The 24,897-nt window shown below is 37.4% G+C and overlaps 1 protein-coding gene across 2 annotated transcripts in view; it reads left to right on the top strand.

Moving 5' to 3' along the window:
- Positions 1-24,897, top strand: part of LOC149774807 (uncharacterized) — a 208,457-nt gene that overhangs the window by 4,446 nt on the left and 179,114 nt on the right. The window contains exon 1 of one of the 2 annotated variants that reach the window (XM_089944719.1): positions 7,277-7,370. The exons of the other annotated variant lie outside the window; for it this stretch is intronic. The gene's annotated coding sequence lies outside the window, so the exon portion shown is untranslated. Of the gene's footprint in view, positions 1-7,276; positions 7,371-24,897 lie in introns of those variants that run through there. 2 annotated transcript variants of the gene reach the window in all.

The raw sequence follows: 24,897 nt of genomic DNA, 5'->3' as shown, positions 1-24,897 counted from the left end.
AATGAGTGTAACATATTGGTGTTGTAATTGATATTGGTTGTAAATTACCACTTGGTATTAAAGACCTTTCGTAAAGAATAGGCATGTGAGTATCATTTGAAATTTATATTTTCTGAAAATCAAGAGTTCTTCCCTTAAAAAGTAGATCCTAGTACGTTGACACCATGACTGAGACAACTGGTTTGAGACAACCAGACTGAGATATTATATGTATGGTTAACAAATCAGCTTGATTTCTCTGTTTCGCGGTTGAAAAACACAGGTACATGTATCATCTTTTGAAACTCATAATCAACTGAATTTAATGTTATCACTAACATGCTATCATCAATACACAAATACCTGTCACGAATAATGATTATCGTGTGCCCTTTTATCTTGCATCATATCAAAGGGCATCTTGATGGAAACCGAAAGAGTCGTTCACAGAAAACACCGTATCATATCAATGTGTATCTTAGTATAAACCTTCGTACTGTTCATAGAGTAAACAAAGTATCATAGCGATGCTCATCTTGAAGGAAACCAAACGTATCATTAGTACAGAAAATACGTATCATATCAATATGTATCTTGGTGGAAACCAAACGTATCGTTAGCAAGTAAACACCGTATCACATCGATGTTCATCTTAGTGGAAACCGTCATATTGTTCATAGAGTAAACACCTTATCATATCGAAGTGCATCTTAGTGGAAACATTCATGTTGTTCATACAGTTAACACCGTATCGTATCAATGTGTATCTAAGTGGAAACCTTCGTATTGTTCATAGAGTAAACACCATATCATGAGCATCTTGATGGAAACCAAACGTATCATTCGTACAGAAAAAATCGTGTTATATCAATGTGTATCTTGGTTGAAACCAAACTTAGCGTTCGTACACTAAAGACAGTATCATATAGATGTGTATCCCGGTGGAAACCTTCGCATTGTTGATAGAGTAAACACCGAATCATATCGATGTGTATCCTGGTGGAAACCTTCGTATTGTAGATAGAGTAAACAACGTATCATATCGATGTGGTAAAAATCTTCGTATTGTTCATAAAGTAAACACCTTATCATATCGATGTCAATCTTAGTGGAAACATTGATGTTGTTGATACAGTAAACACCGTATCATATCAATGTGTATCAAAGTGGAAACCTTCGTATTGTTCTTAGAGTAAATACCATATATCGATGAGCATCTTGATGGAAACCAAACGTATCATTCGTACATAAAAAATCGTATTATATCCATGTGTATCTTGGTTGAAACCAAACGTATCGTTCGCACACAGAGGCGTAGCTGGGGGGGCAGGGGGGTACATATGTCCCCGGGCGCCAAGGTACAGGGGCGCCAAAATGAGGCTTACAACGTTACATTATAATAAGTAAACAAGGGTAATATTCAAAAATGTGATTAAACGGGGCGGGGGCTGGGGCGCCAATTTTATAGTTCGTCCCCGGGCGCAAAATATCATAGCTACGCCTCTGTTCGCACACTAAACACCGTATCACGTCGATGCGCATCTTAGTGGAAGCCTTCGTATTGTTCATAGAGAAAACACTGTATCATGTCGATGTGTATCTTGGTTAAACCTTCGTATTGTTCATACAGTAAATACTATTAGTCAATATATTTGCCAAAAGAAGATACCGATAGCTGTCGATTTCAACTGGCCATGTATGATGCAGTGTGGCCAGAATGAGTCAAAGGTAATAAGTTTCAACTGGCCATGTATGATGCAGTGTGGCCAGAATGAGTCAAAGGTAATAAGTTTCAACTGGCCATGTATGATGCAATCTTGTTAGAGTGAGGCAAATGTAATAAGTTTCAACTGGCCATGTATGATACAATGTTGTCAGAATGAGACAAAGATAACAAGTTTCAACTGGCCATGTGTGATGCAGTGTTGTCATAATGAGGCAAAGGTAACAAGTTTCAACTTACCATGCGTGCTGCAATGTTGTCAGAATGAGGCAAAGGTAATAAGTTTCAACTAGCCATGTGTGACTACAAAATGTTTTAAACCCGTGTTCCTTGTAAGGGCACATACATTTGTTAAACCGGTGTCCCTTGCAGGGACGCGTAAACGTTTAAAACCCGTGTCCTATGTAAGAGTCTTAAAAGGTTGCTAAGTATGTGTCCCTTGGAAGGGCTCTTAAAGTTGCTAAAGCGTGTCCCTTTTCAGGCATCATAAAGTTGTTAAACATGTATCCACTGGAAACTCGTGTCTCATGGAAGTGATCATAAAGTTGTTACGCCTTTCTAGGGACTCTTAAAGTTGTTTAAACAGGATACATTTATTAAGGGATCATATAGTTGTTAAACCCGTTTCCATTGGAAGAGCTCATAAAGTTGTTACACCCGTTGCCTTTTTAATGACTCATATAGCTGTTAAAACCGGAAGAGGCCTACAGTTGTAAAAGCCGTGTCCCTTGAAAGGAATCGTAAGGTTGTAAAACCCGTATCAATGTAAGAACTGAGAAAGTTATTTAAATCGCATCCGTTTGAATGGCTCATTAAGTTGCCATAACCTTGTCTACTGGATGGTCATAGTAAACTTAAAACCGTATCCCTTGTAATGGCTCAGAAAGTTATTAAAACCTTATCCTCGTGCAATAAAGGAACAGGAAAAAACAGCCTTCTGGAAAGTGTCAGACATTTTATAATGCATTGCATTTATGAGTAAAATATCATCTTGCAAAACAAACTGTCTTATTAAACAAGAAGAAAAATAATGAAACTCTTGGGAAAGATAGAATGCAGTTGAGGAATAATCACAAGTAAGAACGAACTAAGATCATAAAAAGATGGACTAAGAATTGAGATGAAAAAGATATACGCAAAGAAATGAGATCAGATATATATTAACAACTGAGATCAGGAAGAGGTAAACTAATAGCTGAGATCAGAAAGAAGTGGACTAAGTACTGAAATCAGAAAGTGGTGAATTAAGAACTGAGATCAGAAAGAAGTGGTCTAAGAGCTGAGATCAGAACGATATGACTACGTCTGAGCTCCCCCGGTCAATTGTTGTATAATATTACTTAAATTCTTCAAATCTGCACACACAAGTTCTTAATTCCTGCGCTTGACGTATACATTTGCGCATGTTGGTTATCACTCTCTGTCTTCGACTTACATCAGCCACGCGCGCGCAAGCAATGTGTATGCACAAGTTATGATTCCCGTCCGTTATGACATTGGACACGCAAAACCGTTATACCACTGGAGATGCAAAACCAGCAAATTATGACATTGGGCACGCAAAACCAGCCATGCCCGTGTGTTATGACATTGGACATGCAAAACAAGTTATTCCCGTGTGTTATGATGTTGGACACGAACAACCAGGAATGCCCGTGCGTTATGACATTGGACACACAAAACCAACAATGCCCATGCGTTATGACACCGGACACGCAAAACCAGTAATTCCCTTGCGTTATGACATTGGACACGCAAAACAAGCAACACCCGTGTGTCGTGAGCACTGGACACGCAAAACCAGTAATGCCCGTATGTTATGATATTGGACACGCAAAACCAGCGATGCTAGTGTGTTACTTATTACTCTGCTTATTCAGTTACTTTGTGGAAAGATGATTATTTTCAAAATAAACAAAACAAATAAAAAAGTTCTTTATAATAATGTTATGGAATGTTCTATTCAAAATACACAAAAATGAATTATTTATAGTGATATTATGAAAATTCGTATTCAGACACTGCTATGACTGAGGAGATAAATCATGTAATACTGGTACAGAAAATTAGTTATACTTAATTCTAGGAGACTATTTGCTCGTAGCAGAAAGAACTAGATGTATAAGAACATATTTTGTTGTTGTTGTTGTTGTTGTTGGGTTTAACGCCGTTTTTCAGCACACGATAGGCTATACATGGCGGCCAGTATTAATGCTGGAGGAAGAACCCGGGAAATCCCGGAAAGAACTATTGACTCACGAGAAGCTACTGGCAAGCTTTCTCATATACCCACATTGGCCGAACCCGAGACACGAACCCACGCAGACAGAGGTGAGATGGCAGTGATCCGTAACGGTGAACGCTTTAGACCTCTCGGCCACTCGAGGCCTCAAAAAGATTGTAGGCAGAGGATCGACAGTTAGTGATGAGAAAAATTTAATTAAAATAATAAAAGAGGGGACGGGAAGAAGCTATACAAACTTTGGACGATGTAAAGTGTAAAGTCTTGTCAAAGTAAACTTTTCATTGTATGCGTAATGTGAATTGGGAGAGGAACAACCAGGAACCCTCAAACCAATTAGGAATCGAACTGGTCTACAGCATATCACACTGCCTTTGGGATCAACTAGGCTATTACTATATATAATTCCAGTTCAATTCTTAGCAAGTATTGTGCCATCATTTACTGTAAAGGTATAATCAACGGTCACCTTTTTTCCGTGTATCGAATACACATCGTCGCTGGTACTGTGCCTTTAACAGGCCCTCACGTTTTCATGTATTACGTGCACAACGTCGTTGGGATGGATGCTTTTAACTGACCTACACATATCCAGGCCTACACACTTCCATGTATTCAACGCACAAAGTCGTTGGGATGTATGCGTTTAACAGGCCTACACTTTTCCGTGTATTCCATGCACAAAGTCACTGGGATGTTATGTTTTCAACCAACTTACATGTTTCCGTGTATTCCGTGCACAATTTCGAGGGAATTGATCGCTTTAAAAGTCCTACACTTTTCCATGTATTCCATGCACAACGTCTTTAGGATTGATGACTTTAACAGGTCAACACGTTTCCATGCATTACGTCATTGCGATTGATGACTTTAACAGGTCTACATCTTTCCATGTATTCCATGCATAACGTCACTGGGATTGATGACTTTAACAGGTCTACACGTTTCCATGTATTCCATGCATTACGTCATTGCGATTGATGACTTTAACAGGTCTACACGTTTCCATGTATCCTATACATAACGTCATCCGTATGGATGCCTTTAACGGGCCTACACGTGTCTATGCATTGCTGTCATATAATAATTTATTACAATATCTTGTCACACCCGCGTACAATCATCCTGGCTGTCGGCTGAGAAGTAAAAGGAAAGAACAATAAAATAAAAGAAGGAAGAAATACGTGATGATTGTAAAGAAAAAGAATAGAATAAAGATGAAATGGAAATGCAAATATAAATCATGAAAAGGCTAAAAGAAATATAATTTAATGATATGAATTATTCCAATTGCTTTTGTATCCTTGTAATTTTAATTGGTTCAAACGTTTGCACTGTTTAACGGGTAAATCGATGCACTTCTAATTCACTTGACGTTGCATTTCTCTTTATGATAGCAAATAGTAAATCGAGAGAACTACTTAATATAAGTATACTGACTGTAAATACAAAATTGACCGAAAAACCAAAGCGAGATGACCTAACTTTATTTCTACTTTCGTTAAGTAAGATGCATGTCTATATTATATTTCTTGCATTTTTCTCTCACAATACCTGTTTATCATACGCGACGTTAAAACTGTTTTATCGTACATCATTCCAGCCTGTTATTTCTACTGATACACGGTGTACAGTGGTAGCAGTGCTCATTACTGCCTTCACGTATCTGCATTTAAGGTAGTCTGACCATGAGATAACACGCGGATCATGTAATGCAGTTTGACTATGCATTAACAGATGGAGCACATTTAAGCAGCTTTGACTAGGCATTAACAAACCAATCACATCTAAGGCGAGATTTGACTATGCATTGACAAACGGATCACCCTTAAGGCGAGCTTTGACTATGCATTGACAAACGGAGCACATTTACGGCAGCTTGACTAGGCATTAACGGACGTGACATATTTAAAACAGGTTTGACTATGCATTATCAGGCGGGTAATTTAAGGCAGCTTGACTATGAATTAACGGCGGATAACATTAAATACTGCTTTCATTATGCATTAACAGGTGGACTATGTGAGACAAATTTTACCAGGCATTAACAGGAGATCAAGCACGTTAAAAGTGATGTACCGACTTCGTGATTACGATTTGAGAACATTGTTTTCAATGAAACTGATTACATTCTCAGTCAGATGATTTTCTGTGTTTTTTTAAAAATGGACATTGTCATGACGATATATGTTTTGCAAGATACTTCTTGAAACGTTTAACTACCTTGCTGTTCATATATTGTGCTAAAAGGAGAAAGAAAATATTAATTAATATAAAAGTGCTGGTGAATATCAAGTCAAAAATGATTTCATTCAATGCATGTTCAATGTCCTGTAATAATTATGAGTCCATGTTAATGCAAAATTAACTCCCTTTGGATACAGCATGTGGCGCAGAGTATCGTACTAATTAGCACAACAGTGATACCTTGTCAATCACTTACCAAACAGCTCAAGGGTGATGCCTTGTCAATTTCGTACTAAATAGCACAACAGTGATACCTTGTCAATCACTTACCAAACAGCTCAAGGGTGATGCCTTGTCAATTTCGTACTAAATAGCACAACAGTGATACCTTGTCAATCACTTACCAAACAGCTCAAGGGTGATGCCTTGTCAATTTCGTACTAAATAGCACAACAGTGATGCCTTGTCAATCACTTACCAAACAGCTCAAGGGTGATACCTTGTCAATCACTTACCAAACAGCTCAAGGGTGATGCCTTGTCAATTTCGTACTAAATAGCACAACAGTGATGCCTTGTCAATCACTTACCAAACAGCTCAAGGGTGATACCTTGTCAATCACTTACCAAACAGCTCAAGGGTGATGCCATGTAAATTTCGTACTAAATAGCACAACAGTGATACCTTATACATATTGTTTCTAGTGTAACAGGAGCTCTTATAAGAAATCAATTTATCGCAAATTAGCGTTTACCATTGTTTAGGTGAAACCAAGTTAATTGTAAAGAATTGCAGGAATCATTGACTCATATCGCATGCTACATTGCTAAATGGTCTAGCACAGGTGGTCACTACTGTTTTCCACTCCATATTGTCATACTCCAAAAATTGTATACCTTGTACACATTCGCACAAATCAGGTTTAGTTATATGAGCACATGACGTTAACGCGATCTTCCATGTAGATAATTCATTTGGTATTGCAAGGTCTGGATTTACTTTTATACAATATATTGTCCTGCCCAATGCGTGAGACCTTAACACAAATCCGGTAAAAACAGGTAGGCATCGGAATAGAGATAGCCCATATAGCTCCTCAATCAGGTACATGCGCATCGGTAGATTTAAGTCGATGTACGAGATTCTTTAAACATTCATATCACCAGTGTTTCCAGCTAAAGGCTCATCCATGGCAAGATGCACGTAAATAATTTCTTCAGTTGATGAGCTGTTTTTAAGGTAAGATTTTAAACGTCGTCAGTAATCTGTCCTTTAAATTTCCTACAAACTTTCGTCCAAAAGTTCTTAATTGATTCTTCTGAAAGCATGGTATCAAATATATTGAAAAATGCGAATACAATAATGCGGATTTGTGTGGGGTATATGGAAGCACATTAATACAATAGCATATACGTATTGGCTCGGAGTCGGACTTGTATGTTCTTGTCTATCTTCCACCCCCTAACCCGACGCCACCCCTTTGCAGATAAAACCCTTGTCTTTTAATCAGGTACGACATAAAGGTTTTCTTTGACATCGCCTTCATTAATCTGGTGACAGGTTTTAATAACGATGACGACGATGATGATGATAATACAAAATTCCCCTATAGCTACATCTTCGATAGTTCCTCTGTGTCCTTTCTCGTCCAGTAAGCCCACACCATAGGAATTATTCATATCCATGACTGTTTCTGTGACATAAAACTCAAATTATTATTTTAATGTTACAATTGCAGGCACGTATACTCGCCCATTCTTGTTTGCTGCCCGTCTCCTATTCTATATAACACTCATTCAAAATCTCTTTTTTCATATAGTACACGTGAACACATTTGGCAATTATAAACACTTTTCAAGAAAACTAATGAGAGGTGTCTGCTTAAATTAGGTGTATATCTATTTTAGCTTTATGTTAAGGACCCATAGATGATGAAAGTTCAAGACGTGTGATTACTTAATACGGATGATCTTTAAGGCATGTTGGATGGTTAATCCATAATTTTGTATATTTTTGACCGGACATCCATGTACAAATGGGAAGGCATAATATGTATGTTTAGAGAGAGAAACCTTTAATGATCTCATCAGTTTATTTTAGGAAAGCAAAGATGGTGAAGCTATTTGTTCCATGGCTTATCTTTTGCGTTCAGTTTGTACTTTCGTACATATATTTAACCAGACAACAAAGGGTACAACATACATCTTCACTGTGATAAATATATGTCCTAAAGCCTCTGACAACTATTACAAATATAAGTAGTGAATAGGGATACATTACGTACAATGGAAATTAGCATTACAGAGACCCCTGGGTCAGATTACGTACAATGGAAATTTAACATGGCGAAAAATCGTGGGTCAGATTACGTACAAGGGGAATTAACATGGGAATAAATCGTGGGTCACTTTACGTACAAGGTAAATTTAACATGGGAATAAATCGTGGGTCACTTTACGTACAAGGGAAATTTAACAATACACACACACACACACACACACACACACACACACAACATACGCGCGCAGACACACTCACACACACACACACACACACACACACATACACACACAGAGGGAAGAGGAAAAAACAAACCCCAAATATACTATCCACACTCGGGAGGAAGAAAAAAAAAACAACCAAATATACGATCTACACAACGTACGCGAACACACACACACACACACACACACACACACACACTATAAAATGGATAAAATTAGTAACTACTTACAACATCAACTTCTGTGACGATCGTGGATAAATACCTATGTATCTATAATCAGCTGAAATTCCTATGAAATCCCACTATCTATTTATAGCTCCAACTTGTGGGTTTTTCCTTTGGAAAATCCCACTATCTTTTTATAGCCTCAGCTTGGGTGACGTTCCTGTTTATGAATTCTTGTATATATGTATAGCTACAAAATGTGGAAATCCCCAAGTCGATATTTATAGTCTCAAAATTTCCAGCGTCAGTGACGTCACTGTACTGAACACTAGGGGATAAATGGCAACAGTGTTGCAAGTGGCTGACCTGAATACGCGCTACTGTATGTAGGTAGGTAGAGTGTATCTGATAGGGATAAAGTGAGTTTTATAGGGACAAACAGAGACCAATACACACACACACACACACACACACACACACACACACACAACTTACGCGCGCAGACACACACACACACACACACACACACAGAGGAAAGAGGAAAAAACAAACCCCAAATATACTATCCACACTCGGGAGGAAAAAAAAAAAACAACCAAATATACGATCTACACAACGTACGCTAACACACACACACACACACCACACACACACACACACACACACACACACGCGCGCGCACACCACTGAGGGAAGAAGAATAAAACCATTATACACTATCCACACGGAGTGAAGAAATAACCCTTTATATATACTATCAACAGAGAGTGAAGAAAATAACCCATTATATTCCATCAACACAGAGTGAAGAAGAAAAAGTTTTTTGAAAGCACCTAAGCCCTCACCTGCAATGACCAACTCTGCCAAACACCTACACCTCACCCCACCCCCACTCCCAACACTACAAAACCCATTTAACCCGTTATTTTATGGCATCAGTGTGTGCTTTAGGAAACATCAAGACACAAAAATGATGGATGAATAGACTGACTATTGTTTACGGACTTGCATGCCTAAAGAGCGTGCGTGAAGGAAAACATCCTTCCATTTCAATTCTAACTAAAACATGATCCAGAGGGATAGAGAGAGGTGAAAGAGCACAATTTCATAAAGTGTGAGTAAAAACAAAACACGCCATCCTTATTATACAATGTCAAGACCAAGAGACAATTACGTTTTCTTTCTGGTCTATTCTCTTTTAGAAGGTAGTATGAAATTTCACATCAGGGCCAACGCATCGGCTCACATTGTCAATTTTTCCATTTCCATGTCTTTACTAGCACAAGTTCTTCATCATCTTCAATTTCTTCTTCTTCTTCTTCTTCTGAATCCCTCTTCTCTGTATCGTCTTGTTTTTTTTTTTTTTTGTTTCTTCTCTTTTCTCGTAGGGCACTCTGAATTCCAGTGTCCTTTCCCCTGACAACGATATTAGGTATCTTGACTTTTGTCTCTCTTTCTTAGACGAAGCAGGTATTTTGGAGACAAATACCCATTTACCTTTGCAGATATAGCAAACTTCATTAGCACACACTTTCGTATGACTCTCATCAAATCAACGACCAAAAGAGTAAGTTTTGTTGCCACTTTCGCCTGTGAATTATGCTTTCGTATGACTTTTAGCAAATATTTGACCAGCAGGTCGATCTGTGCTGACTCTTCCATCTTCGTGATCGTTTGAGAGCGGAATGAATACTCTGACGCTAAGACACTCTCCTTATATACAGGGACCTGCTGCGTATGAAACCTAGTCAAATGTAATTTTGCAATAAGATGAAACGATTTCATTGAGGAAGTAAAAGGCAATGATGTACCGTATCGCCTTACACAAAACCTGAAGTGTTAGCTCAGATCCGTGTCAGCAATTTCGAAGACGACATAACTGAGCTTTCATCAATGCTCTCCAATTATGCCACAAAACCACGAGTCCTGATTCACGCCAAAAGAAATTTCGTTCGGTCCATAAAAAATAGTATCACATCTGAGAAACGCGAACCAATACTGTGACGCTCAGTATTTTGATGTGGTAAGAAGAAATGGTACAACACAGACAAAGAGGGCTTGTAAGTTCACATTTCAGTCTGTCTGCACTGTAATGGTAACAACGCAAGAAAATAGGGATTATTATGCCACACAGTCCTAGAACAAAACAATGCATCACCCGTTGTAAGCCATTTCATTGGCTATACTTATTTTCTTACCGCGTTCACTTCGAATTGACTTGAGTAGCTATTCAGACAGTGACGAGAATGGCCATGCTTTACTGGGTCTATCCTTTAGGCGATTTATATCAAAAATATTTTTAAAAATTAAACTAATGCACGAACTATCGTACCATGGGCGCTCCCATGGAAATTGTGTCCGTCTTATTGCAAAATACATCAACATTTAATTTAACCGTGCAGATCGCTAGAACAAACCTCTGATAATATACATTTTGAAAAGTGTTGTGTGACACGGATTGCCATTGTCGCTTGGTGTCTGCTTTCTTGTTCGAAAAGAGATCGTTTCGTCTTGACTATACAAATTTAATTTGACTACGTTTTACGCACTACTTGAACTCATACATTTACGTTGTAGGTGTAAGCCGTCGTTCTCAGTTTTCTGGAAGTTCGTTTTTGCGTTTCTCAGATGTGATACTATTTTTTATGGACCGAACGAAATTTCTTTTGGCGTGAATCAGGACTCGTGGTTTTGTGGCATAATTGGAGAGCATTGATGAAAGCTCAGTTATGTCGTCTTCGAAATTGCTGACACGGATCTGAGCTAACACTTCAGGTTTTGTGTAAGGCGATACGGTACATCATTGCCTTTTACTTCCTCAATGAAATCGTTTCATCTTATTGCAAAATTACATTTGACTAGGTTTCATACGCAGCAGGTCCCTGTATATAAGGAGAGTGTCTTAGCGTCAGAGTATTCATTCCGCTCTCAAACGATCACGAAGATGGAAGAGTCAGCACAGATCGACCTGCTGGTCAAATATTTGCTAAAAGTCATACGAAAGCATAATTCACAGGCGAAAGTGGCAACAAAACTTACTCTTTTGGTCGTTGATTTGATGAGAGTCATACGAAAGTGTGTGCTAATGAAGTTTGCTATATCTGCAAAGGTAAATGGGTATTTGTCTCCAAAATACCTGCTTCGTCTAAGAAAGAGAGACAAAAGTCAAGATACCTAATATCGTTGTCAGGGGAAAGGACACTGGAATTCAGAGTGCCCTACGAGAAAAGAGAAGAAACAAAAAAAACAAGACGAAACAGAGAAGAGGGATTCAGAAGAAGAAGAAGAAGAAATTGAAGATGATGAAGAACTTGTGCCAGTAAAGACATGGAAATGGAAAAATTGACAATGTGAGCCGATGCGTTGGCCCTGATGTGAAATTTCATACTACCTTCTAAAAGAGAATAGACCAGAAAGAAAACGTAAGTGTCTCTTGGTCTTGACATTGTATAATAAGGATGGCGTGTTTTGTTTTTACTCACACTTTATGAAATTGTGCTCTTTCACCTCTCTCTATCCCTCTGGATCATGTTTTAGTTAGAATTGAAATGGAAGGATGTTTTCCTTCACGCACGCTCTTTAGGCATGCAAGTCCGTAAACAATAGTCAGTCTATTCATCCATCATTTTTGTGTCTTGATGTTTCCTAAAGCACACACTGATGCCATAAAATAACGGGTTAAATGGGTTTTGTAGTGTTGGGAGTGGGGGTGGGGTGAGGTGTAGGTGTTTGGCAGAGTTGGTCATTGCAGGTGAGGGCTTAGGTGCTTTCAAAAAACTTTTTCTTCTTCACTCTGTGTTGATGGAATATAATGGGTTATTTTCTTCACTCTCTGTTGATAGTATATATAAAGGGTTATTTCTTCACGCCGTGTGGATAGTGTATAATGGTTTTATTCTTCTTCCCTCAGTGGTGTGCGCGCGCGCGCGTGTGTGTGTGTGGTGTGTGTGTTAGCGTACGTTGTGTAGATCGTATATTTGGTTGTTTTTTTTTCTTCCTCCCGAGTGTGGATAGTATATTTGGGGTTTGTTTTTTCCTCTTCCCTCTGTGTGTGTGTGTGTGTGTGTGTGTGTGTGTGTGTGTGTGTGAGAGAGAGAGAGAGAGAGAGAGTGTGTGTCTGCGCGCGTATGTTGTGTGTGTGTGTGTGTATTGGTCTCTGTTTGTCCCTATAAAACTCACTTTATCCCTATCAGATACACTCTACCTACCTACCTACAGTAGCGCGTATTCAGGTCAGCCACTTGCAACACTGTTGCCATTTATCCCCTAGTGTTCAGTACAGTGACGTCACTGACGCTGGAAATTTTGAGACTATAAATATCGACTTGGGGATTTCCACATTTTGTAGCTATACATATATACTAGAATTCATAAACAGGAACGTCACCCAAGCTGAGGCTATAAAAAGATAGTGGGATTTTCCAAAGGAAAAACCCACAAGTTGGAGCTATAAATAGATAGTGGGATTTCATAGGAATTTCAGCTGATTATAGATACATAGGTATTTATCCACGATCGTCACAGAAGTTGATATTGTAAGTAGTTACTAATTTTATCCATTTTAGTCTAAACCATTGTAACTTAATTTTCGGGGATATGTTTATTTTCCTTTAAATTCTGGGTCAATTTCGTCATTTTAACGTTACTTTTAGTCACATCCATTTTGTCGTTGAGCATTTCCTTGATTATAGCTATTTATAGCATCATTACAATTATGCAAATTTTTGAACACCCCAGCAAGATTTCAGGTCTTGGTAATGCTTTATATATAAATCCCACGCTTGTACTAGTGTATGTATGTTTCTGTCTCTGTTGTGTTTGACCCTCTACCATCATTGTCACTAGATAGTCCCAGCATGTTCAATTCCCCTTGACGCTATACAGATCCACCATGTTCAATTTCCATATGTTAAATTCCCTTGAGGCTATATCCCCGAGGGGTTTCCGTAATGTTAAATTTCCCATTGTCCCTAGACAGTCCCACGATCTATTCCCCATGTTAAATTTCCCATTGTCCCTAGACAGTCCCACGATCTATTCCCCATGTTAAATTTCCCATTGTCCCTAGACAGTCCCACGATCTATTCCCCATGTTAAATTCCCATTGTCCCTAGACAGACCCACACTATAGTCCCCTGTTCCATTCCCCTTGTCCCTAGAAAACCCCAAACTCTATTCCCCCATGTTAATTTCCCTTGTCGCTAGACAGACCCACGATTTATTCCCATGTTAAATTTCCCTTGTACGTAAAGTGACCACGATTTATTCCCATGTTAAATTTCCCTTGTACGTAAAGTGACCCACGATTTATTCCCATGTTAAATTTCCATTGTACGTAATCTGACCCAGGGGTCTCTGTAATGCTAATTTCCATTGTACGTAATGTATCCCTATTCACTACTAATATATGCTCTTAAAATAAGTAACATAAAAGAGTGAAGGCAACAAGGTTTGTAAAAGTAAACGAATAATTTATTTCCCTAAAATACAAAATGAAAACATGCTAAAGAGGAATTACGGTATAGCGAATTAAATCTCAGATAGTCCTAGAATTACAGATACAAGTCCTAATAATGAAAGTCCTGAATAAAATGTAATAGAAATCCAAAGTAAATTCAACGCTGAAGGTAGAAATCCAAAATAAATTCAACGCTGAAGGTATTGAGGTGCCTGAGGTGGCCTGTACCGTGGTGCTGTACAGTGTTTTGTTGAATCACAGAAATATAATTTTAGGTTTGAATTCAATATAAATCCCAATAAATATCTCTGTCCAGAAGTCTATTTTAATGAGCACTATTGAGTTCCAGAGACAGATCACTTGAATTAAATAATTTAAAGCAGTAAATTCCGGCCCACGTGAACTTCTGGTCATTACCATAATACTTTTCGAGATTATAACTTGAATCCCCATTTACCGCCCAATTGCCAATCTCGTTTAGTCTATTTTGTAGCTGTATGATTGTTTCTCTGCTTGTTGGGTTGCCAGTTTTCCATATGTCGCTATCATCAGCGAATTGCGATAAGTCATGTTGGTTTGGGTTCCAGATCATTTATCATTATATTAAATAGTGTTGGACTGATTACGCTTCCCTGTGGCGTGCCATTATCCACTGTGTATTACTCGGAGTAGTTTTGTCTCATTCTGTCTTGTATCTTCCTATCAGTTAGGAAGTTAACAATCCAATTGTATATATTTCCAGTTATTCCGTAGCTTTTAATTTATATATCAGTCCTTTAGTCCACATCAAAGTATACGCTTTCTCCAGATCTAAGACAATGACTGTAACATATCTTGATTTTTTGTATTTTTGTCTACAAGCTCGTTTAACAGCGGTTTCCAATCTAATTAGTTGAACAGCCGTGCTTCGGTTGGTGCGGAAACCGCTCTGCGCATTGGCTAGTAGTTCTTTGCTTTCTAAATGGTATTTAAAAGTATTTTGCATTAATGTCCAGTTTTGAGCAAAATTCTCTCCAGGAGTTTTGTTTAGCTGTCATAACGTTTAGTTTGGATGCTTTATCATTTTCCTTGTAATTTATGAAATCCTATTGTTCCTTGTTCTTTTGAATTTGTTTAGAGTACTTTTTCCTTTAACAGCTGTTTTACACTCATTATTCCTCCAAGGTACAGTGGGTTTGTGTGCTGACCATTTAGGTTTAGGAATAGTTGCTTGTACAATTGTATTAATCTTTTATGTCAAGTTGTCATTAAAGATATCAATGTCGTGGCAGTATATGTTTGAGGGGTCTACTGATTCACCCAATTGTTTAAACCTGATCCTATTGGCTTGTTTGTACTTCCACCTTGGCGGAAGTGACGTATCAATTTGGGGTATCCTAATTTGTAACTTTACGTTTATGGGATAGTGGTCACTGCCCATAGTGTCACTTTCATCGACTCGCCAATCGGTTATACTTGCTATTCTTGGGGTGCATAGAGATAAATATATTGCTGATGTGTGGCCTGTGCTGTCATCTAACCGGGTGTGGGATCCGTTACTGAGGAGGACTAAGTGACGTTTGCCCATTTTTCTATGATTTTGCCTGATAGGTCCGTCTTTTGGCTTCCCCATAATTCGTTATTGGCATTGAAGTACCCGCATATTATTCCCCATTCACCACAGTTCTTAATCAGTTTAGTTGTTTCATCTGAGGCCAAATTTCGCTGTTCTTGAGTTTCATACAGGTTAATAATTATTACCTGATTAATTTGGGCGTGTATTTTTACTGCCTGGATTTCCAGATCATTGGTGGTCTAATATCTGGTATGTTATGTATTTCTGACGTGATTCCATGTCTAACAATGATTACAAGTCCCCCCCCCCCCCCTTTCGGTAAGAGATCGGTGTTTCATGTATTTTGTGTTGTATCCTACGATGTTTGGAATACGTGTGGTGTCATTCAAGTGAGTTTCCTGAATGCATATCACGTCCGGTTTTCTTACTAGTTCAGTTAGCTTTTTGTTTAGCTGGTCGGCGTGGACCCTTAGGCCTCGTGCTTTTCTTGACCATATTGCTACTTCTTCTCTAGTTTCCATTTCTAATACGACTTTATTTGTATTTAATTTATTACTATTTTCTAGCATACGACTTACTAATTTTGGGAGCATTGATTAATTTGACTTTAAATTTTGTTATTCTGGTTTTTGATTTGTGCTTTTCACTGCAGTTTGCACAGTGCTGCTGTGTGGCGCTGTATGATTTCCGGTTTGGGTGGTGAAGGCCACATTGGTTGCACCGGAATAGATTTCCGCAACTTTTGGAATAGTGACCCCAGTTTTTACAATTTCCACAGAAACGGGTTTATTTTTAAATGGGTAGACTTTATTGGGTTCGACCCTTTTGCTATCTGGCTAGTCTTGGGGGTGTCACCCTTGAAGAATGGTACCACCGCGGTACTATCCTTCCCTTGTCTTGTTTTTAGCCGGTCTGATTTTTCTATTTCCTGACCTTTGCTTCTTATACAGTGTATCATGTCGTTCACTTCGTTCATAGTTGGGGTGTAAATGATTCCTTTAATGGGGTGGTTTATTTGAGTTTGAAGACAAGTTTTGTTTTGTTTTATCGTGTTTTGTAACCTGAACTTTTATTGGGCCTAATCTTTCACGTTCCAGGAATTTTGCAAGTTGTCGTTCTGTGGAGCATTTTATTATGATAAATTCATTTCTGGTATATTTGACAGAGAACTGTCCCTGGTGATGTTCGACAAGTTCCCTTACCACGCTCTTATCTGATAGTTTGTGGGATGTTTGCTATATTGTTTATATGGTTGGTTTGTGTTGTTCCCCTTTTCGTTGGGTTCCCTATTCTGGTTGGGCTTGGTTACATTTTCGTTATCCTGTTTATTAGGATTTTTTATGGACAGGTGCTGCCACCTTTTATCGTTATTGTGGTGATTGATTATAGTTGGGATTTTAGTTTTCTTTTGGATTGTTTTACTCCTACTGTTTTGTTTTGTTTACTTTTTGATGTGTGTATGGTCGGAACCTTTGGAGCTGAGTTGGAGCAATGCGTTTTTTCTTTTCGTTTCTTCCAGCGATCTCGTTTCTCGTTACTTTGGGTAGTTCCGTGTGTGGTCAAATCTTTTGGGGGAGAGTTACTATTCTGAGCTTCTTCTTTGGAGATCGCTCCTTGTTTTAGGGGTTGATTAGTTTTATCCAGTGACTTCTAAGTTTGAGTCCCTTGGCTGCATGTCTTTTTGGCGGCCTTGATCTGAGTCCGTTTATTGCATGTGGGGTAGGGCTCCTCGGTTTGAGTCCCTTGGCTGCATGTCTTTTTGGCGGCCTCGATCTGTATCTGTTTATCGCATGAGGGTTATGGCTCCTCAGTTTGAGTCCATTGGCTGCATGTCTTTTTGGTGGCCTTGATCTGAGTCCGTTTATCGCATGTGGGGTACGGCTGTTCAGTTTGAGTGTTAATGTCGGCCGTGTCCTTAAGCAGTAGTTTATCCATCGATTCATTTACGCTCGGCGACACAAACAGTTTGCTTATTAACGTTTCGTTTGTGGTTGAATTTGGATTAGCATTAAAAATTTGATCTTGCGTTTTTCTCGGGGGGGGGGGGGGGGAGGGCTGCATCGGAGTATGGTTGCCTTAATTTGTCTAAATTAATGCTCACTTTGAGGTAGCTAATACAGCTGTTTCATACGGTCGCGATTTTGTTTTCCTGCTTTCCATGTTGTTGTTTTTGTTTCTAAGACTTAAATGTTTAGATTTTTTCCTAAGTTACCTTTGACTTTAATTTTATTGAATTTAATTTGGTTTAGTTTAAGGTCATTTTACTTTAAATTTACCTCTAAAATACTTTAAATGTCCTAACTTTTAATCAAAATGTGATATAATTTAATATTGGGAAATTTGGAGAAATATAAAAAAAACTTTTAACTTGATAATTTGTAATTAGTTTTTACCAACTAACCTCACATTAAAATTAGAATAATGCTAATAATTCTTTTTTAGCCAATCGATCAAGAGTTTACTTACCCTGGTGCAACGTTATTTTGTTTTCCTCGATTTCCCTCCTTTCTCCTATTTCCTGTTCTTTCTTCCTTTGTTCCCGCTCCGTGCAATATGTCCGCTCAGCTCGCCGTTCCGACCAAAAGTGTGTATGATGAAGAGAACGGGGCCTTTTATGCATGGATAATAATAATAATAATAATAATAATAATAATAATAATAATAATAATGTGTGTATGTGTGATTTGTGGTTTTAACGTAGCTTCAACAATTTTTCAGTCAGATTGCTACGATGTCTGCATTGTGACAGTTTATAGTGATGTCTAGCACTGGGGCATCATGCCGCAGACATGTAGCATGATGTCCAACCCAGTCACATTATCCTGATACCGGGCCGACCAGTCCTAACACTAACCTCCCAATGCTGAGCGACAAGCGAGGCAGCTGTTAGTACCATTTTTGTCTTTGGTATGACTCGACCGGGAATAGAACCCACGATCTCCCGCATCCGAGGCGGAAGCTCTAACCACCAGGCCACCGGAGCAGTCAATAATAATAATAATAATAATAATAATACTGATAATGATAATGATAAAAACAACAAAGAATAATAACGTAAATAATTAAAAAGCGGATGATGATTATGTGGAAAACGCAGAATTGGTTTGGTTTGTTGTAACTTCACCATGGAAGAAGAACAGGGCTGACAAGGAATAATTGGTTTGGTTTTTGGTTTTAGCATTAGAGGACGCCGATTTGAGAGCAGTACTGACTTCATGTTAAACAGGATATTAAATAACTGTCTGGGAAAAGGAAAATTAATATTGGCGCCATTTTATTTCATAGCTACATTGTAACAATGTTATACTATGCAACGGTGTACACTCGAACAGAACACCCATGACGTTATGATCTCAGCATCCTATATATAAACACCCACATTTGTCTATCTGTACGTAATGCTGCTAAACAAGAGTTCGCGAGTTCGAAACTCGCAGTAGCATTCCAAACTTGTTTCAACCTTTTAATTTTATTTTTTTAATTTCCGTCCCAAGACAGGCAAATTAACTTAATGAGGAATGTTTGTTGATGTGTATGCGTGTGTGTGTATGTGCGCGTGTGTGTGTATCAGTGCGCGTGTGTGTGTGTGTGTGTGAAATAGATACACCCTTCATACCAAGATTTGACTAAAAAGCCCATTGTAAAGAATGCTCTCTTTACGTCTTTCAATTTGTTTTTCTCAATTTCTAGTATCTGCATCCCACTGTAGATTTTTGTTTGGGGGATAGTCGCCAATCTGGAAGAAATTACTTTGATGTTGATTTTTTTCTCAAATAGTTCTGCTACAGCTTTCAGTGGGATTTCTAGAGGGATGTCTGACACGTATAATTCTCCAGTTTGTTTCTTTACTTTCCTTAATATGGGTGTTGGTTTCCTTACTGTAGCATTCTCTTTCCCTATTTCTAACTCTCCAGAAGGTAGAATTGGTTTGTTCCCTCTAGGTCTGATTATATATCCTTTATATCCATTAGGGTTAACTGAGTACAAGTTTTTAGTATAATCTGGGTTCTGTACTTTCATTGCAACCATCACCGCTGCTGTTCCAGGTATTCTATCTCTTGATATATGGGACATGTCTAGCTCTTGTGTTCTATCTTTGTAAGCACATTCAATGAAGTTTCCCTCGCTAGTTTAAAATCTCCGGATTAAGAATAATTTTGCTAGGTTCTTCAGTTGTTTCCTCGATGCCGCCATTTTTTTCTCGTGCTTCACTTGCCAAGTTCACCTTCTTAGATTTCGTTGCGGTTTTGTAATTTCCGTGTTCTGTTTTAAGCTATAGTTTTCCGTGCTACATACTCCAATGTTGAGTTGTTAGTCCTATAGTTAAGCTGATTCTCTTGTTAAGTTTCTAAAAACATATCTTGTACGTGCCATTGCCGACGATGTTCATATTCCAGTCCGTTTTTCAAGAGAAAACATATCAATCTGGAAAGTATGAGTTGTTCTGCGCTCTAAAATAGTTTAGAATTCTTCCATACACGAGTATAGCTTACTTTTTGTTTTATTTGGAGGGTGGTCTCACCTGTTTGATCTTTGCAGACCAGTTAGGGAAGCCCTCCTGCCCTACATGTTAATGGTTGTTATATCGTATGTGTTATTCTGATGTATGTATTGTTTTATTATGCAGGCTTGGGATAGTATTATTAATTTTTCAATAAATTGTTATTATTTTTAATTTTTTGAAAATTTTTTTTTTGATAATTTTTTTTAATTATATTTTCATTCATTATAATTTTTTTCCATTTTTTATTCTTTTTTTTTTCTTGTTTTAAAATTGTTTCTTTCTCATTCGAAGCATTCATCAGTGTCTAACCGGTATTCTTCTGCCATTCTCGCTTCTTCTTTTTCACGTCTTCTTTCTTCTCTTCTTCTTTCTCTGTTTGATTCTCGAGATTCTGTTTTGTTATTGTTACTGATTTTTGTAAATATTTTCCGGTATTTTGCTCGCTTCTAGCAGTGCTCTCTTGTATCATCCTTTCTCCAGTGTTAATTGTTTCTTCTTTGTTTTCTTTTACTGTTTGTTCTTCTATTGTTTTTGTTTTGGATTTGGTTAGTGGATTTACTAGTTGTGCTGGTTCTGGGATCGTTGTTTGTTGTACTAGGAGTGTTGGTTCTGTTTTCCCTGTTATTGTTAGTTGTATTTGTTATATCTGTTGAGTCTTGTTTATTCGCTCGTTTTGATGCATTTCTTTTGTTTGTCTCTATACTAGTTCTTTCTGGTGATTTTGGTAATGTTGTTGTTCTTGTTGTTGCTTTTGTCCTTATTGTTGCTATTGATTTTTCTGCCTATGTTTTGGAGTTGGTTTTTCTTGCTGCTGAAGTTGCCTGTTCTCAGTTACCATCCCTTGTTGGTTCTGTTGTTGTTGTTGTTTTTGTTGTTGTTGTTGGTTCCTTTTTGTGATTCTCTAATTTATGTTTCTGTCTGCTGATTTGTTGGGCATTTAAAGAGTTTATGTCCTGTCTTCTCACATCTGTTGCATTTGCGGTCAGAGATACATCCTTTATACCATGTTTTTGCTAGGAATCCATAAATGAAGAAAGCTCTCTTTGTTTCTTTCAGCTTGCTTTTTTCAATTTCTAATATTCGTACCCCATTATAGAGGGATCGTTGCCAGTCTCGATGTTATTACTTTTATGCTGAATTTCTCTTAGAAACGTTTCACCACTTCCTGTAATGGAATTTCCAGGGGAATGTCAGTCAAATGTAGTTCTGCTTGTTTTTTACTCTCCTTAAAATAGGTGCTGATTCCTTAACTCTGACTTTTTCTTTCCCTACATATATCTCTCCATAAGGTAGTATCGGTGTTTTCCCTTTGGGTCTAATGATGTATCCTTTGTATCCAATAGGGTTGATTGAGTACAATCTATTTACGTAGTCCGGATTTAGTAGTTTGATTGCAATCCTCACGGCTGATGATCCCGGTATTTTCTCTCTCGGTACATGTGACATGTCCAGCTCTTTTGCTCCCTCCTTATATGCACAATCAAAAAAACTCTCACCGCCCCGGTGGCCTAGTGGCTAAAGCGTCCGCCTCGGATGCGGGAGGTCGTGGGTTCGATCCCCGGCCGAGTCATACCAGAGACTTAAAAAAATGGTACTAACAGCTGCCTCGCTTGGCGTTCAGCATAAAGAGGTTAGTGTTAGGACCGGTCGGCCTGGTGTCAGGATAATGTGACTGGGTGGGACATCATGCTACATGTCTGCGGCATGATGCCCCAGTGCTAGACATCACTATAAACTGCTACACTGCAGACATCGTAGCGATATGACTGAAAAATTGTTAAAGCTACGTTAAAAATCAAAATCACACATCACATCACATCACAATAAAACTCTCTTCATGTTTTACAATTCGCCTTGTCTGCTGCATTTTCTCACATTGGGCTGCCTGCCTTGGATTGAGTATAGCTTACTTGGGGGGGGGGGGGGGGGCACCAGAAAGGTGCCACCCATTCCAAAGAAAATAAAAAAAAATATTTTATGTTTGTGTGTTTCCCCTCCAAATGTGTTGTATGTTTTATTCAAAACAAAATTTTATATCAAAAATTTAGTTTTTAAAATTTTTGATGGGGATTTATGTTTCCTTAGTGTTATCTAAAGGGTTGTTCGTCCGAGCCTGGTTTCCCTCACCTTGCTTGAAGTTCTTTCCCTTGAAATTTTTTTGACCTTTGCTATAGGTCGCCTAGGTCTCAATGTTTGCTTAATGTAGCGGTGTTATATTGTGTGTATGCTATATTTTCTGTATGTTTGAGACAGCAAGTATAGATCAAATATCTTTCCCAGTTGTATTACTTCCTAATTGGGATTTAAGATCCGTAATGATATGTTATATTATATATTTTAATTTGTTTTATGGTTTTCGAATTTTGACGATGTAACGGTGTACTATTTAGATTTTGTTAAAAAAAATTCCTATTGTATTATTCGAGTGATAATATGTGTCGTTCCTCGTAAGAGTATTTAAAGATGTTGATAGGTAGGTTGCGCTCGATCCAAGGTCTACACTTCTTTATTCTCTATGTGTTTCTCCAGGTCGAGTTAAGCCTCCTTTATTTAGTTTACATACAGTGCGGGAGCTGTATGGTTTTTAAGATATAGAAGAAGTTAGTAGGATTTTAAACTAAGTATTATCCAGCATGTATTTGTCTCTGTTTTGTCTGTTTATGTTCTACATGGGGTGTTTTAAAAGACTCTTTCTTGGGCCTGTCCACTTCTCGTAGCGCCATGTGACTTAGCCCAATGACGTCATCGCCTTTTACTTCCCCCATATACTTTCCCTGTATCCCTTACTATATATGTCTTTAGAATTTTCTTTCAAAAAAAAAAAAAAAATAGATTACGAGCTGGCTTCAGTAAAACTCCATTACTAAAGAGATGTTACAATATTATGACACAAACACTTTTGGTATGGCCCAGATTTGAAATATGTTACAATTCCGCTAGTGTACAATGAAGTTTCATTCATCAAATTTGATACAGAATTACAATTGGATTTCTTGACTTGCTGTCGTAGATTGATAAAATGCACTTACTGACCTTTTACCCCCAATGTCTTTATACTTCTGACCGTTGGGTATCTTTTTTAAATCTAGGTACAGTGTATTGTTAAAATGTGATGTACCGAGGTTAATTTTTATTTCTCCGTTGGTTAAAACCACCAAATTAAAGTGTATGAGAGAGAGAGAGAGAGAGAGAGAGAGAGAGAGAGAGAGAGAGAGAGAAACGCATAGAGAAAGTTAAGTCCAGTTTTATGGGTTATTTTTCGTTTCAAATAACACACAACGATATAGCGTCCAGTACCTAATCTATTTAATATCCAGCCTTGACAAGGGGCCTTACTCAACAAATAATAATAATAATAATAATAATAATAATAATGTTATTATTATTATTATCATTGAAATATTATTATTAGTAGAATTATTATTAATTAGATGTAGACCATTGAATTATTATTATTATTATTATTATTATTATTATTTAGATGTAGACCAAATTATTGTTCTTATTATTATTACTATTATTATTATTGTTATTATTAATTAGATGTAGACCATTTAATTATTATTATTATTATTTAGATGTAGACCATTTAATTATTATTATTATTATTTAGATGTAGACCATTGAATTATTATTATTGTTGTTGTTATTATTTAGATGTAGACCATTGAATTATTATTATTATTATTATTATTATTATTAATTAGATGTAGACCATTGAATAATTATTATTATTATTTAGATGTAGACCATTGAATTATTATTATTGTTGTTGTTATTATTTAGATGTAGACCATTGAATTATTACTATTATCATTATTATTATTAATAATTAGATGTAGACCATTGCATTATTATTATTATTATTTAGATGTAGACCATTGAATAATTATTATTATTATTTAGATGTAGACCATTGAATTATTGTTATTATTACCGCTCCGGTGACCTAGTGGTTAGAGCGTCCGCCTCGGATGCGGAAGGTCGTGGGTTCGATCCCCGGCCGAGTCATACCAGAGACTTAAAAAATGGTACTAACAGCTGCCTCGCTTGGCGTTCAGCATTAAGAGGTTACTGTTAGGACTGGTCGGCCTGGTGTCAGGATAATGTGACTGGGTGGGACATCATGCTACATGTCTGCGGCATGATGCCCCAGTGCTAGACATCACTATAAACTGCCACATTGCAGACATCGTAGCGATATGACTGAAAAATTGTTAAAGCTACGTTAAAAATAAAAATCACATCACATCACACATATCACATTATTATTATTATTATTATTATTATTATTAATTAGATGTAGACCATTGAATTATTATTATTATTATTATTATTATTATTGATTAGATGTAGACCATTTAATTATTATTATTATTATTATTATTATTGATTAGATGTAGACCATTGAATTATTATTATCATTATTATTATTATTATTATTTAGATGTAGACCATTGAATTATTATTATTATTATTATTATTATAGATGTAGACCATTGGATTATTATTATTGTTGTTGTTATTATTATAGATGTAGACAACTGAATTATTATTATTATTATTATTATTATTAAT

This window comes from Sinohyriopsis cumingii, unplaced genomic scaffold, assembly GCF_028554795.1.
Source record: "Sinohyriopsis cumingii isolate HCF-2022 unplaced genomic scaffold, ASM2855479v2 utg000131l, whole genome shotgun sequence".
NCBI classification, from domain to species: Eukaryota; Metazoa; Mollusca; class Bivalvia; order Unionida; family Unionidae; genus Sinohyriopsis; species Sinohyriopsis cumingii.
Note: the sequence above shows the minus strand (reverse complement) of the source record. Positions and strands in the feature narration are given on the sequence as shown.